This window comes from Schistocerca cancellata, chromosome 3 (genome assembly GCF_023864275.1).
Source record: "Schistocerca cancellata isolate TAMUIC-IGC-003103 chromosome 3, iqSchCanc2.1, whole genome shotgun sequence".
Lineage (NCBI taxonomy): Eukaryota > Metazoa > Arthropoda > Insecta > Orthoptera > Acrididae > Schistocerca > Schistocerca cancellata.
The window spans coordinates 262,572,655-262,588,760 of NC_064628.1; the positions used below are offsets into that span (position 1 = coordinate 262,572,655).

The 16,106-nt window shown below is 42.4% G+C and overlaps 1 pseudogene; it reads right to left on the bottom strand.

Annotated features, from left to right (window-relative positions):
• Positions 1-12,977: 12,977 nt before the first annotated feature.
• Positions 12,978-13,095, bottom strand: LOC126177705 (5S ribosomal RNA; annotated as a pseudogene).
• Between the last annotated feature and the right edge of the window lie 3,011 nt (positions 13,096-16,106).

Genomic DNA, 16,106 nt, shown 5'->3' on the forward strand with positions numbered 1-16,106 from the left:
TCGCAGACGATTCTGCAAAGCTATCAGAAAATCTGACAGAAGCAGATACTGACTTAAATTTTCTGGAAAGAAGAAGGAATAGAACTGGTCTCATAATATGACACAGATGTAAAAAACTCACCTAAATACATAGAAATACAAATAAGTAAGCTAGAGTGAGTTAGTAAATTTATATGAATGCGTGCAGTCTGTTCTTTCCGACATGTCCGAAAGAACAAACACCACGCAGTCATACAATGTGATAGGCCTAGCTGGGCAATGGATCCACCATGGTCAGTGCGGGTCCCCAAATATGTCCGACCACCTGTGGGAATCTCAGAGAGAGAACAAGAAGGAAATGGACACGGACTGTGCATAGGTGGCGCTCGATGGGAGTGTGAGACGTGCTGAGATAGTCCGTGCAGTTACGTTAACGCTGTGTCCCGGATGACGCAGCAGTTACTGCACCTGTCTAGGATGCAGTAGATCCTGGGTTCAAATCCCTGTCTGGTATACATTTTCATTCGTCCCCGCTGATTCCGCGTAATGTCACACAGCACCTGACAACAATGATCTCCTCTCTTTCCTTTCTTCCGCCCCCACCTTCAAAGTTGTTTCTTTTTTTTTTTTTTTTTTTTTAGGTGTGAGGGGGTTGGGGGCAGGGGTGTCATCAGTCTTCTGACTGGTTTGATGCGGCCTGCCATGAATTCCTCTCCTGTCCTAACCTTTCAATCCCCGAGTTCCACTTGCAACCTACGTCCTCAATTACTTGCTGGATGTATTCCTATCTTTGCCTTCCTCTACAGTTTTTACTCTCTACAGCCACCTTTAGTACCATAGAACTTATTCCCTGATGTCTTCACAGATGTCCTGACACTCTGTCCCTACACACTCTGTCCCTACTCCTTTCAGTGTTTTCCATATATTCCTTTTATCTCCGATTCTGCACAGCGCCTGATCATTCCATACTTCATCAGTCCACCTAATTTTCAACATTTGTCTGTAGCATCAAATCTCAAAGGTTTCGATTCTCTTCTTCAGTTTTCCCACAGTCCATGTTTCACTACCATACAATGCTGTGTTCCAAACGTACATTCTCAGAAATTTCTTCCTCAAATTAAGGCCTATGTTTGATACTAGTAAATTTCTCTCTGCCAGGAATTCCCTTCTTGCAGTGCTAGTCTGCTTTTGATGTCCTCCTTGCTACGGCCGTTATTGGTTATTTTGTTGCCTAGGTAGCAGAATTCCTTAACTTCATCTGTTTCGTGACTATCAATCCTGATTTTAGGTTTCTCTGTGTTTCATTTCTCCTCCTTCTCATTACTTTCGTCTTCATTCTATATAATCTCAATCCATATTCTGTATTCATTGTACTAATATTGTTCATTCCATTCAGCAGATTATGTAATTCTTCTTCTCTTTCACTCAGGATAGCAATGTCATCAACGAATCGTGTAATTGATAACCTTTCAACTTGAATTTTAATTCCACACCTCAACCTTTCTTTTTTTCCATCATTGCTTCTTCGATGCACGGATTGGACAGGAGAGACGAAACACTACATCCCTGTCTTACAACCTTTTTAATCCGAGCACTTCGTTCTTGGTCGTCCACTCTTATTATTTCCTCTTGGCTCTTGTACATATCGTATATTACCCGTCTCTCCATATATCTTACCCATATTTTTCTCAGAATTTCGAACGTTTTTCGCCGTTTTACATTGTCGAATGCTTCTTCCAGGTCGACAAAGCCTATGAACGTGTCTTTATTTTTTCTTTGTCTTGCTTCCATTATCAACCGCACCTTCAGAATTGCCCCTCTGTCGTCTTTTCCTTTCCTAAAGGCAAACCGATCGTCATCTAACACATCCTCAATTTTCTTTTTTGTGCTTGTATATTATTATATATTATTATTGTATATTGTTATATTATTATTATTATTTTCAGCAACTTGAATGTCTTAGCTGTTAAGCTGATTGTGCGGTAATTCTCGCACTTGTCAGCTCTTGAAATCTTCGGAATTGCTTGAATGATATTATTCCGGAAGTCATATAGTACGTCGCCAGTCTCATACATTCTACATACCAACGCGAATAGTCGTTTTGTTGTCATTTGTCCCAATGATTTTAGAAATTCTGATGGAATGTTATTTATCCCTTCTGCCTTATTTGATCTTAAGTCATCCAAACCACTTTTAAATTCTGATTCTAATACGGGATTCCCTACCTCTTCTAAATTTACTCTTGTTTCTTCTTCTATCATATCAGACAAATCTTCCCCTCACAGAGGCTTTCAATGTATTCTTTCCACCCATCCGCTCTCTCCTCTGCATTTAACAGTGGAATTCCCGTTATACTCTTTATGTTACCACCCTTGCTCTTAATGTCACCGATGGCTGTTTTGACATTTCTGCATGGTGAGTCTGTACTTCCGACAATCATTTCTTTTTCGACTTCTTCACATTTTTGATGCAGCCAATTTGTCTTAGCTTCCGTGCACTCTCTATTTGTTTCATTCCTCAGCCACTTGTATTTCTGCAATCCTGAGTTTCCAATTTTTATGTTCCTCCTTTCATCAATTTACAGAAGTATTTCTTCTGTTACCCATGGTTTCTTCGCAGTTACCTCCTTTGTACTTACGCTTTTTCTTTCCAACTTCTGAGATCACACTTTTTAGAGATGTCCATTCCTCTTCACTGTACTGCCTGTGAGCTATTCCTTATTGCCTTATTGGTGTATCCATAGCTTTAGAGAGCCTCAAACGTGTCTTGTCATTCCTTAGTACTTCCGTATACTACTTCTTTGCGTATTCAATCTTCCTGACTAATGTCTTTAACTTCAGTCTACTCTTCATCACTACTACATTGTGACCTGAGTCTATATCTGCTCCAGGGTACGCTTTACAATCCAGTATCTGATTTCACAATCTCTGTCTGAACATGATGTAATCTAACTGAAATCTTCCTGTATCACCCAGACTTTTCCAAGTATACCTCCTCCTCTTGTGATTTTTCCAGAGTATTCGCTGGTACTGACTGAAATTTATTACAGAACTCAGTTAGACTTTCTCCTCTCTCATTCCTTGTCCAAAGCCCATATTCTCCTGTAACCTTTTCTTCTGTTGTTTTCCCCTACAACTGCATTCCAGTCCCCCATGACTATTTCATCTCCTTGTATATACTGTATTACCCTTTCAATATCCTCATATACCTTCTCTATCTCTTCATCTTCAGCTTTCGACGTCGGCATGTATACCTGAACTATCGTTGTCGGTGTTGGTTTGCTATCGATTCTAATAAGAACAACCCTGTTACTGAACTGTTCACAATAACACACTCTTTGCCCTACCTTCCTATTCACAACGAAACCTACTCCCGTTATACCATATTCTCCTGCTGTTGATATTACTCTATACTCATCTGACCAGAAATCCTTGTCTTCTTTCCATTTCATTTCACTGACTCCTATTATATTTAGATTGAGCCTTTGCATTTCTCTTTTCAGATTTTCTAGTTTCCCTACCACGTTCTAGTTCCTGACATTCCACGCCCCGACTCCTAGAATGTTATCCTTTCGTTGATTATTGAATCTTTTTCTCATGGTCACCTCCCCCTTGACAGTCCCCTCCAGGAGTTCTGAATAGGCGACTATTCCGGAATCTTTTGCCAATGGAGAGATTATCATAACATCTCTCCGGTTACAGGCCACATATCCCGGTAATACACGTTACGTGTCTTTAATACAGTAGTTTCCTCGCATTCTGCATCCTCGTGCGTTGATCGTTGGTGATTCTTCCACCTTTAGGGGCAGTTTCCCACACCTAGACAGTACCCTTAATCTCTGCCCGCCCTCTTTGACAAGGCCGTTGGCAGAATGAGGATGACTTCTTATGCCGGAAGCCTTCGGCCGCCAATACTGATTAGTAATCACAATTTAAGCAGTGGTGCTTTCGAACCCGGGACCGAGGAAGTTTTGATCACTAATCAAAGACGCTACCCCTAGACCACGCAATTTACACATTAGTAAATTTAAATACTGTGGGGGAATCATACAGCAGAATTGACTACAAAAATTTGCTGTAAATGCAAGAGTTAATAAAATGTACAGTAGGTTTGACCAAAACTATCTACAACAATAAAAGCACATCCAGAAAAACTACACTAAAATACTACATTACAGTGGTAGAACCGGACTGTCAAACAGTTCAAATGGCTCTGAGCACTATGGGACTTAACATCTGAGGTCATGAGTCCCTTAGAACTTAGAACTACTTAAACCTAACTAACCTAAGGACGTCACACACATCCATGCCCGAGGCAGGATTCGAACCTGCGATCGTAGCGGTCGCGCGGTTGCAGACTGAAGCGACTAGAACCGCTCAGCCACTCCGGCCCGGAATGTCCTTATACGTGTGAATGCTTAGAGATAATTTATAAGATGGAAGGAATAGAAATACTTGGAATTGGTGTTATTAGAAAAATAGTGGATGGAATACAAATTACAGATGACTGGAAAATGAGAAGTAACGAGAAGACCTACGCAAATATACAGAAAATATGGGAATTAACAGCAAAGATTAATCTCCTTTTCACACAAATACCGAAAGAAAGAAAAGGCTGACAAAACAAACACTCCTTTATTTCTAGAAAAGAAATCGACAATAGCGTTGATTACAGATATAAGATAGGAACTACAAAGAAACAACATAAAATAATGGGAAATAACAGAAAGAAACCTTTTTAAGGATAATACTAAGTAAGAAGGCTTTCAAGAAAGAAGAAATAAGCAATAGGGAACAACATAGACAGAAGAAAGAAACAGACAGAGAGAGGAGAAGTCAGAGTAGGGAAATTAGGAAAGAAAGGAAGAAGGGGAAACGAAACTGTTACTTGATCCAAGTTGGTCAGTATGAAGTTACAAAAAGTATGTGAACAACCGAAAACGTTACACTGTGCGCTAACAATAAAACAGACGTCCTTACGATTTTTCATAAAAATCCTGTCGATATTTTCACCGCCGAAGGGAAATACAATTTCTTGACGTTTCTTCGTTATTACAAAGGAAACAAGACGCTGTGGAAATGGGTTATATGATCTACCATTTAAATGTTCTTTTCTCTGTTTGTAAATATTTTCTTCATCAAATAAAAATAGACGTTACAGTATCTAAACGTTTTTATTACGATTTTCTTCTTCTTTCTGTTCCCTGTTGTGTAGAAGATCAATTATGAATTTTTCATTGGCCCTGAAGTACGCCAATTGCTGCAGTTGTTAGTTTAACAACTAAATATATACTTTCGTAAAACCGGCTGTGTCATATCTTCACGCACACTATGGCAACAAAAGTTATGTGATGTGATGAAAGAGTGCCGTTATGTGGCATAATATCCTCCATATTTTTTTCAACGCTAAGTCATAGTACTGGTTAATCTAGAAAACAATATTCAACATGATGGGAGATGTTGTTTTGTAATTACAAATTTAGTACATTTCAAATATTACTACGAAATGAAATGTGATTTGAATAGGCATTGGGCAAACACTGCCCTATAAGAAAATAACTATGACTTTGCACTTACGGTTTGTATAGAAAACATTGACACAAATCTTTGTATCAAGCTGTTTCATGGTTCGGAATGTGTGTACCTGTAATTTCTATCTGCATAATTATTTTTCTGATGCTCTACTCGTGTTGACATCGTACCGTGAAGACGGACAGTGGTCGCATTCCTTATATCTTTCAGTTTACATTTACGTTTTATTAGCAAATGTGACTACATATATTGCATTTTCTGACCATGCGATTTTTAAACTACAGATTGTTTTTCAGACGCTTTTTCTTCTTTGTACGGTACTTTTGAAGATGACCACTGGCCAAAACGCGTCAGGAAGCTAACAAAATATTTTCGGTACAGACAACCAAATAATCCGTACATATTATAAAAATGGAGGTATGTATTTGTGTGCCTGTTTTTCACCTCACCTCCTAAACCACATCACCAATTTCAACCATACTTGGGACGTAAATCCCTTACTGTCGGACAACAAACTTTGTGAAGTTAAGATCCACCTACCTGCCATATTTCAGGGGATATGACGTCATTAACACTGAGTTGTATGAAAAACTGCAGCATCTTGCATGACATTTAAATTTATTACTTCTTTGCTAATAACTCCATTCGCAACATATTTCGCCGACCATATTCAATATATGCCCATGAATGTACAGTCGTGGACAAAACGAGCGAGACCCATCGCCTTTTCGTTATGCTGATCGGCACAGCTTTAAAGTCTTCTACACACATAACAGGCAAGGCGACGAAGTGCTACCAACATACTATGCAAGTTCGCTCAGCTAATGTGCTGAGATAGCTAGCACTGGAGAAACTCGCGCTTCGAAGACGCCACAGCATCGTCTGCCACCACTTCGTGGGAAACGAAATACGTCAAGTATAAGCAAATGTGTTGTATTCGCATATCTGTGACTATGACTTGGATCTAAAGTGTGGTTATGGATAGTACGTAAGCTCAGATTGCGAATCTAACATCATGAATAAAGACAAGGGGAAATGAATTAGGCGTCCTTCCTCTTCCGTAACATCAAATATATTTTAGTTATTCTTTTTTAAATGAACTGCGCAGAAACTCATTCACCAGAAGTGAATAACTTTTTAGTAACACCAAATGATATTAGTAGGTTGCCGGCGCGTGTTAGCCGTGCCCTCAACGGCGTCAATCGCGGTCCGCGCGGCTCTTTGCGCCGTCTGTTCGAATCCTTCCCCGGGCATGGATGTGTGTTAGATTAGGTAGGCTGAAGTAGTTCTAGGTCTCGGGACTGATGACCTAAGCAGTTTGGTGGCAGAGTTCTTAGAGCCATTTTTTGACCTTTCGCATAAATTTTCTTTACATAAACGGCCGTATCTTTAGATTCCGTTGACATAGTTCACTTTTTTACACCACCAAGGGAGCGTATACCGCAGGAAATGCGATACGTTACCGCTTATTAAGTTCACCCGTACTCGACGTAAACGGGTTTTACGGGTCGGGTTGACAGATAGATGGTTAAGAAAGTGAGACTAGTTCCATTTTTACCGGTTTACGTGACGAAATCCTAACAACGAAAATAGTTACCACAGTTGCTGAAGATGAGGGCCGCATAATAATTTCCCATACTCTTTATTCGAAATGTTCCAGTTGCAGTCGAGACATCAGCGTACTAATCGTAGCTACGCTTTCGATCCAAATCACGTTTAAAAGAATGCAAATAAAATCAATTTGCCTATACACTTGGTAATTCAGATCCCACTATTAATGCCACCGCGTTTTAAATGTGCGAGCATTCCCATTACTAGCTACCTTAAGAAACACTTCGGCCAATGAACTTTTTCTGGCTGTCGCATGTCTAATAGAGAATTCGAAACATTGTAGAATACGTTTGGCAGCTAAGTCGCCGTTTATTTCCTGGGGTGGTGCAGAATTATCTTACTAAATTTACTCGCTAATAACAGTTTTTTTGTTATTTCGGTAAACATCCCGAATGATTGTCACATAAGCGGCGACGTAAAGGTAGACAATTCATGTTTTTGAGTCCAGAAAACTCTATGCAACAGAAAATGCAGATCATTTTGCCATTTTCATTGCGAAATTGCTGGCTTATTCATGTCTGGGGCAATAATAGAGGGCCGTTTGCCTGGGTTGTCTGTTACCGTAGTGAAAGTTGTTTGCTACTGCAAGGGAGGTCTGGTTTGTTTTCGATTCTAATTTCGATGGAGGTAGATAGACTATCAGTAAAGGAATTTTAAGAAATTCTCGCGCCCCCAATACGTTTTATTGCTACCTTTCTTCTGTAATGGCGCCTTGTGGATGTCGATATGAAACTCTTGTAGAATTTCATACTTGTTACTGCCTGCTTTTTCCGCTTCTGTCAATAATTGAATTGACTTAAGTGTGGTATTGAATAATTTTTAACTGAATTTCATTATGAATCTTCACGAATTGCTAAATTTGCACACTTTCATGGTAGGTCAGCAACGGTAATCCAGTATGACTGGTCTGAACGTTGACACAGACCATTTCGGGGCCGAATGCGCATAATATTTTGCTAATTCGTAACGATCTGTGGTACTTTGTCTTACTAAAACAGTTAAGTTATCTTGATAAGCGGAAATTCATTTTTATTAGCACAGTTCATACTAATTAGAGTTTCTTCTTTCATTTATATCCTATATTTAGGTGTTGTGGTTAACGCACTAATCAGTATTAATATAGTCTTACACATGATTGAAAATAGTCTGACAAATTTCAAATAGTTTTTCGATTTAGCGCCTGTCGCCTTGCCTGTTATGCTGTGTAGCAGACTTTAAAGCTCTGCGGATCAGCATAACGAAAAGGTGAGGGGTCTCGCTCGTTTTGTCCACGACTCTACCTACACAGATATATCATTGTACGATACGTAGTTCAAGATATGACATAATAAACACTGAGATGCGTGAAAAAACGTTGCATCATATTTGAAGTTTTAATAAATTTATTCTTTACAACTAAGACACTCCTCCAGTCGGGTCAACTTAAGGATATCCCTGACTTGTGACAACGCTTTTGACAGTTTTTAACCGTGAAGCGCTATCAGCAGTAGGCGAAAACAACAGCTGTCTGTAGATCTGTGAAGAGGCGTTGTAATAGAGACGTTTACAAATATGCGTTGTAGACATGCGAAGCAGCTGTGATTCAGAATCTGTACGTTTCTAACGGAAAATTGGCAAAATAAATAATCGTGAAATGCTGGCTTCGTCAGCTAGTTAAATTTTACAGGGTGAGTCATTAACAATTGCCACCTAGAATAGCTCCGTAAGTATGACAGACTTAAAATGTTTGTGGGACAAATTTTGCATGGGACAACGGGGGCCGTAATATGATGTTGGTTTTTTGTTGCTATGTGTGGTCAAGTGAGAGATATGAAGGTCAAGTTTGTTTTTCTAAATGGGATGCTCTAGTTTCGTACTTATTTTCTGATAATGGCTATCGAGAGGAATCCAATGGTGTGCAACAATAAGGTCTTTGAAGGTCAAGGAAAGTCAATAAGGTGGCATGAACGTACATTTACAGAAGGTGTTCGAAGTGATGACCATTAGTATCAATGCAGTATTGCAATCTTCTTATCATGGATTGAATGGTATTCCTTATTACTTCGGCACTTATCTCTCTCGTATATCGTGCAAATTGACAAACCAGGGACTCGGTAAACGAATGGTAACGAGATGGAGAGCTATTAATATCAATGGGAGCTACTCTGGGAAGAAGGTAGAGCTGGCAGAGGCTGCAAGTAAGATGGGGTTGGACGTTTTAGCTGTTAGTGACATTCGGGTAAGGGGTGAGAAAGAAGAGGAAGTGGGAGAATACAAGGTCTACCTGTCAGAAGTCAAAGCAGGAATAGCACAATGGGGTGTAGGGCTTTGCATCAGGAAAGAAATGGAACCCAGCGTAGTTGCAATAAGGTATGTAAACGAACGACTGATGTGGATGGATTTGACAGTGTCTAGCAAGAAAATTAGGATTGTGTCAGTATATTCGCATTGTGAAGGGACAGATGAAGATAAGATGGATAATTTTTATGACGCATTCAGTGATGTAGTTGTTAGGGTAAAGGACAAGGACAGTGTTCTGCTCATGGGTGATTTTAATGCCAGGATTGGAAATCGAACAGAAGGGAATGAAAAGGTTATGGGTAAATTTGGAGAGGATATGGAGGCCAACAGGAACGGGAAACAACTCTTGGATTTCTGTGCCAGTATGGGCTTAGTAATCACAAACTCCTTTTTTAAACATAAGGACATTCACCGGTATACTTGGGAAGGCAGGGGAACCAGATCTGTCACTGACTATATAATAACAGATCAGGAATTCAGGAAGGCTGTGAGGAACACACGTGTATTCAGGGGATTCTTTGATGACACTGATCACTATTTAATCTGCTGTGAAATCTGTATTGTGAGACCGAAAGTGCAGGAGGTCAGGTCCATATGTAGGAGGATAAGAGTGGAGAAACTTCAGGATAAGGAAATCAGGCACAAGTACACAACACTGATCTCAGAAAGGTACCAGTTAGTTGAATGTAGTCAATTACAGTCATTGGAAAAGGAATGGACAAGGTACAGGGGCACAGTACTGGAATTGGCTAAAGAATGTCTTGGAACAGTAGTGTGTAAAGGTAGGATGAAGCAAACAGCTTGGTGGAATGACACGGTCAAGGCAGCCTGCAAAAGGAAAAAATAGGCGTATCAAAATTGGCTACATACTAGAACTCAGGTAGACAGAGAAAGTTATGTTGAAGAAAGAAACAAAGCCAAACAGATAATTGCAGCATCATAGAAGAAATCTTGGGAAGACTTTGGAAACAAGTTGGAGACTTTGGGTCAAGCTGCTGAAAACCATTCTGGAGTGTAATTAGCTGTCTCGAAAGGGAGGTAAGAGAGAGAAATGACAGGTATTTTGGACAGGTCAGGAAAACTGCTGGTGAATGCTGTTGATGCCTTGGGCAGATGGAGGGAATATTTTGAAGTGTTGCTCAATGTAGGTGAAAATACGGTCAGTAATGTTTCTGATTTCGATGTACAATGGGATAGGAATGATGATGGAAATAGGATCACATTTGAGAAAGTGGAGAAAATGGTCAATAGATTGCAGTGCAATAAAGCAGCTGGGGTGGATGAAATTAAGTTGGAACTCATCAAATACAGTGAAATGTCAGGTCTTAAATGGCTACACAGGATAATTGAAATGGCCTGGGAGTCGGGATAGGTTCCATCAAACTGGACGAAAGCAGTAATCATACCAGTCTTTAAACATGGAAACAGAAAAGATTGTAACAACTACAGAGGTATCTCTTTAATCAGCGTTGTGGGTAAAATCTTCTAGGGTATTGTTGAAAGGAAAGTGCGAGTATTAGTTGGGGACAAATTGGATGAAAATCAGTGTGGGTTTAGGCCTCTTAGAGGTTGTCAGGACCAGATCTTTAGCTTACGGCAGATAATGGAGAAGTGTTATGAGTGGAACAGGGAATTGTATCTATGCTTTATAGATCTGGAAAAGGCAGCAGTTAGAGTTGACGGTAAATTGAGTTCATGGTTCAGAGTAGATCCAGGGGTAAGACAAGGCTGCAACCTGACTCCACTGTTGTTCATATTATTTATGGATCATATGTTGAAAATAATAGACTGTCTGGGTGAAATTAAGATATGTGAACACAAAATAAGCAGCCTTGCATATGCGGATGACTTAGTTGTGATGGCAGATTCGATTGAAAGTTTGCAAAGTAATATTTCAGAGCTAGATCAGAAATGTAAGGACTATGGTATGAAGATTAGCATTTCCAAAACGAAAGTAATGTCAGTGGGAAAGAGATATAAACGGATTGAGTGCCAAATAGGAAGAACAAAGTTAGAACAGGTGGACGGTTTCAAATACTTAGGATTCACATTCTCACAGGATCGCAACGTAGTGAAAGAACTGGAAGCGAGGTGTAGCAAAGTTAATGCAGTGAGCGCTCAGCTACGATCTACTCTCTTCTGCAAGAAGGAAGTCAGTACCAAGACTAAGTTATCTGTGCACCGTTCAATCTTTCGACCAACTTTGTTGTATGGGAGCGAAAGCTGGGTGGATTCAGGTTACCTTATCAACTAGGTTGAGGTTACGGATATGAAAGTAGCTAGGATGATTGCAGGTACTAGTAGATGGGAACAATGGCAGGAAGGTGTCCACAACGAGGAAATCAAAGAAAAACTGGGAATGAACTCTATAGATGTAGCAGTCAGGGCGAACAGGCTTAGATGGTGGGGTCATGTTACACGCATGGGAGAAGCAAGGTTACCCGAGAGACTCATGAGTTCAGCATAGAGGGTAGGACGAGTCGGGGTAGACCAAGGAGAAGGTACCTGGATTCGGTTAAGAATGATTTTGAAGCAATAGGCTTAACATCAGAAGAGGCACCAACGTTAGCACTGAATAGGGGATCATGGAGGAATTTTATAAGGGGGCTATGCTCCAGACTGAACACTGAAAGGCATAATCAGTCTTAAATGATGATGATGACGATGATGATGATGAAGATGATATCGTGCAATTAATAAATATTCGCCGAACACGGCTTATCCATCTAACGTGGCATTGACATTTAAACACCATTCGACGGTTTCGCAATACAGCACCAATAGGAACGGTAAGACTAGTATCGTCGACTCAGGCGAATAAAAAATGATGTATTCCTTCGAAGAACAAGTCGATATGCTTCTCACTTACGGAGAATGCCAACGAAATTCAGTGAGAGCTAGAGACTTATACGCTGAAAGATATCCTCAACGTACTGACCCTACACGTCGTACATTTGAATATGTGTATGATAAATTGAGAACAACTGGATCTTTAACGCATCGGAAACATATCCAGCAAAGGGAAGCTACTAACGAGGAAACGGAAATTGGTGCTCTTGCCACTGTGGTTCGAGATCCATGTGTTAGTTCGCGTCAAATCGCAAGGGAATCTGGCATGAGCCAGAGTAGTGTTGTTCGTATTCTGCATCGCCATAAATATCATCCTTACCATATCAGTGTCCACCAAGAATTAACTGGTGCGGATTGTATGCGTCGCATTGAATTCTGCCGATGGGCTCAACTTCAGATTGAGAGGGATGATACATTTATTAATTTGATTACATTTACTGACGAGGCTACATTCACGAACTATGGAAATGTTACTTTGCATAACATGCATTATTAAACTAAACCTAAACTAAAATAAACTCCTCCCACACCGGCCATGAAGGCCCAAAGGTGCCGACTTGCCGCCGTGTCATCGACAGCCCACAGGCGTCACTGGATGCGGATATGGAGGGGCATGTGGTCAGCACACCGCTCTCCCAGCTGTATGTCAGTTTCCGAGACCGGAGCCGCTACATCTCAATCAGGTAGCACCTCAGTTTGCCTCACAAGGGCTGAGTGCATCCCGCTTGCCAACAGCGCTCGGCAGACGGGATGGTCACCCATCCAAGTGCTAGCCCAGCCCGACGGCGCTTAACTTCGGTGATCTGACGGAAACCAGTGCTACCACTGCGGCAAGGCCGTTGGCATAACATGTATTATTGGACAACTGAAAATCCATGTTGGCTACGGCAAGTTGCACGCCAAAAACCTTGGTCGGTGACTGTATGGTGTGGGATTCTGGAGGACAGAAGTATAGGCCCCTATTTCATCGAAGGAAAACTTAATGGCAGGAGGTACACCACATTCCTGCAAGAAACAAAAAAATGGTTCAAATGCCTCTGAGCACTATGGGACTCAACTTCTGAGGTCATTAGTCCCCTAGAACTTAGAACTAGTTAAACCTAACTAACCTAAGGACAGCACAAACATCCATGCCCGAGGCAGGATTCGAACCTGCGACCGTAGCGGTCTTGCGGTTCCAGACTGCAGCGCCTTTAACCGCACGGCCACTTCGGCCGGCTTGCAAGAAACATTAGGTCTGTTATTGGAAGAAATACCTTTAGGAACAAGGAATAGAATGTGGTATCAACACGATGGGTGTCCGGCACATTTTTCGCTGATGGCTAGACGTGAGTTGCAGAGACTGTTCCCAAATCGTTGGATTGGACGCGGAGGAGATGGTCGTGGCCGGTTTGCTCGCCATACTTGACGCCTCCAGATTTTTTTCTTGTGGGGATTCGTAAAAGACATTGTTTATAAAGACGTTCCAACTACACCTGAAGATATGTGAGAGAGAATTGTCAGAGTATGTGCTTCCATAAGTGCCGATGTGATAAGGAATACCACTCCATCCATGATAAGAAGATTGCAGCACTGCATTGACACCAATGGTCATCACTTCGAACACCTTCTGTAAATGGACGTCATGCCGCCTTTGTGACCTTCGTTGACCTTCAAAGACCTTACTGTACTGAATTCGTCTCGATAGCCGCTATCAGAAAATAAGTACTAAACTATGGCATTCCATTAAAAAAAAAACGAGGTTGACCTTCATGTCTCTGAAGCGACCCCAGCCTAGCAACAAAAAACCAACGTCATATTATGTCCCCCGTTGTCCCAGGCTACTTTTGTCCCACAAACTTTTCAGCTACTATCATACTTTCGGAGTTATTCTCGGTGGCAGTAGTCAGTGACTCACCCTGTATAAATGCAATTATGACCGCTGTGTCTCATTTAGTGTTCATGCAAACTATTCGAGATAGAAACGCGCCGGAAATCAGGAGTAATGATCCCAAACAACTGTGTGACCACCTCGCCGCTACGAATAGTGCCTGGTCACGTTCTGCTACGTACGAAGTCCAGTCTGCCGCACAGGCACGCCTAATTTGCAATGGCGCTTGCAGCCAATTGCTGCTTCTGGGCGATGTGGCATTACAATTCGCGCCGCGGATTCGGGCGGCTAAAATCAGACATTAATGATTCGTCTGCGCTCTCGAAATGGACAGCCTGCGCTGATACCGCGCCTGGGGATACCTCGGACGGAAACCGAGAGCGACATGCCGAAAGCAAATTGGTCGGTGTGCGCCAGAGTAGAGGGCGAGCCGTGGAGCGGCCGTGTCCGCAGGGTGCCTCTGGCTCCGCCATTACCGTCCCAGACACTGAAAACTGCCTCTCGCGACGTTAAATCACCAGCGACGGCGCTTTTCTCCGACGCAGAGAGCCCACGGGACGAGGCAAACAGCTCGCAAAGCACCACAGTACAGCCGGCCGCTCGCCGTCGGGAACGAGTGCTGCCGGCCGCGTGTAATCAGCCGTGATTACGAGTCTTTACCTAATGCACGGGATGAGTGCATGTATAATGGAGCGAGTACTGTGCGCGACCGCCCCGGGCCGTGAATGCGTAATCCGCCATTATCGGGGGCTAATGGACAGCCACCGCTCGCGGGACACACTAATTTTGTCCCTAAACGGCAGCCAGTCGTGCGTCGCCGGTGGCGCGCGGGATACGTCGCACGACACACACAAAGCAGGTGCGATTTATAAGATCACTGTATCGACAGCGCATCTGCTCTGAACCGCGCTCCTCGCATTCCTTTCCCTGCCGAGATGTGGAGTCGGTGTCCGGGCTTTCCGACCGCGGACATTGCGATCCGTGACGTCAACGAGGTGCTTTCGACCACAAATATTTTAAGACACAAAGGAATTAATGACATTAGCCTCTAGTGGGTACTGATTTAAATCAATAGGGACAGCTGAAAATTTGTGCAGGGCCAGGATTCGAACCTGGGTCTCCTGGTTACTAGGTAGATGACCTGAGCATCGTGCCATCCGGATGAAGTGTTCATTGCAACTGTGCGGACTACGCAAGTACGCCTCCCGTCAGACTCAAATCCTCAATTTACCCACACACAACAGATTTAGTGCCCCTTGATCTTTATCCTTATTAGTCAAGACGCTTCGCCGGTCCCTGTGAGATATCCAGCGTGGTGTACATACGCACTGAAGTGATCACTCGGTCGTGCTCACCTTAATTAAATATGTTGTTGTTGTTGTTGTGGTCTTCAATCCTGAGACTGGTGTGATGCAGCTCTCCATGCTACCATATCCTGTGCAAGCTTCTTCATCTCTCAGTACTTACTGCAACCCACATCCTTCTGAATCTGCTTAGTGTATTCATCTCTTGGTCTCCCTCTACGATTTTTACCCTCCACGCCGCCCTCCAATGCTAAATTTGTGATCCCTTGATGCCTCAGAACATGTCCTACTAACCGGTCCCTTCTTTTTGTCAAGTTGTGCCACATACTCCTCTGCCTGCCATCATTGCCGATGATGCGGCGCAGACGAACAGCGAAATTCTGCATGACCCGCTGAAGTGTCGGAACTTTGATGGCGTCGGTGACCTCCTGAATGGCTGTTCTCAGCTCAGCAATGGTTTCTGAGTTATTGCAGTACACCTTGTCTGTAAGATAGCCCCACAAGAAGGAGTCACATGTGTTCAGATCCGGAGAATTTGGCGGCCAATCGAGCGAGGCACATGCCAGTGGTCTCTCGGTACCCCAGAGCCAGAATGTGGTCCCCAAAGTGCTCCTACGGGTCACCAAACACTCTTCTGCTTCGATGGGGCCGAGTTCCGTCTTGCATGAACCACATCTTGTC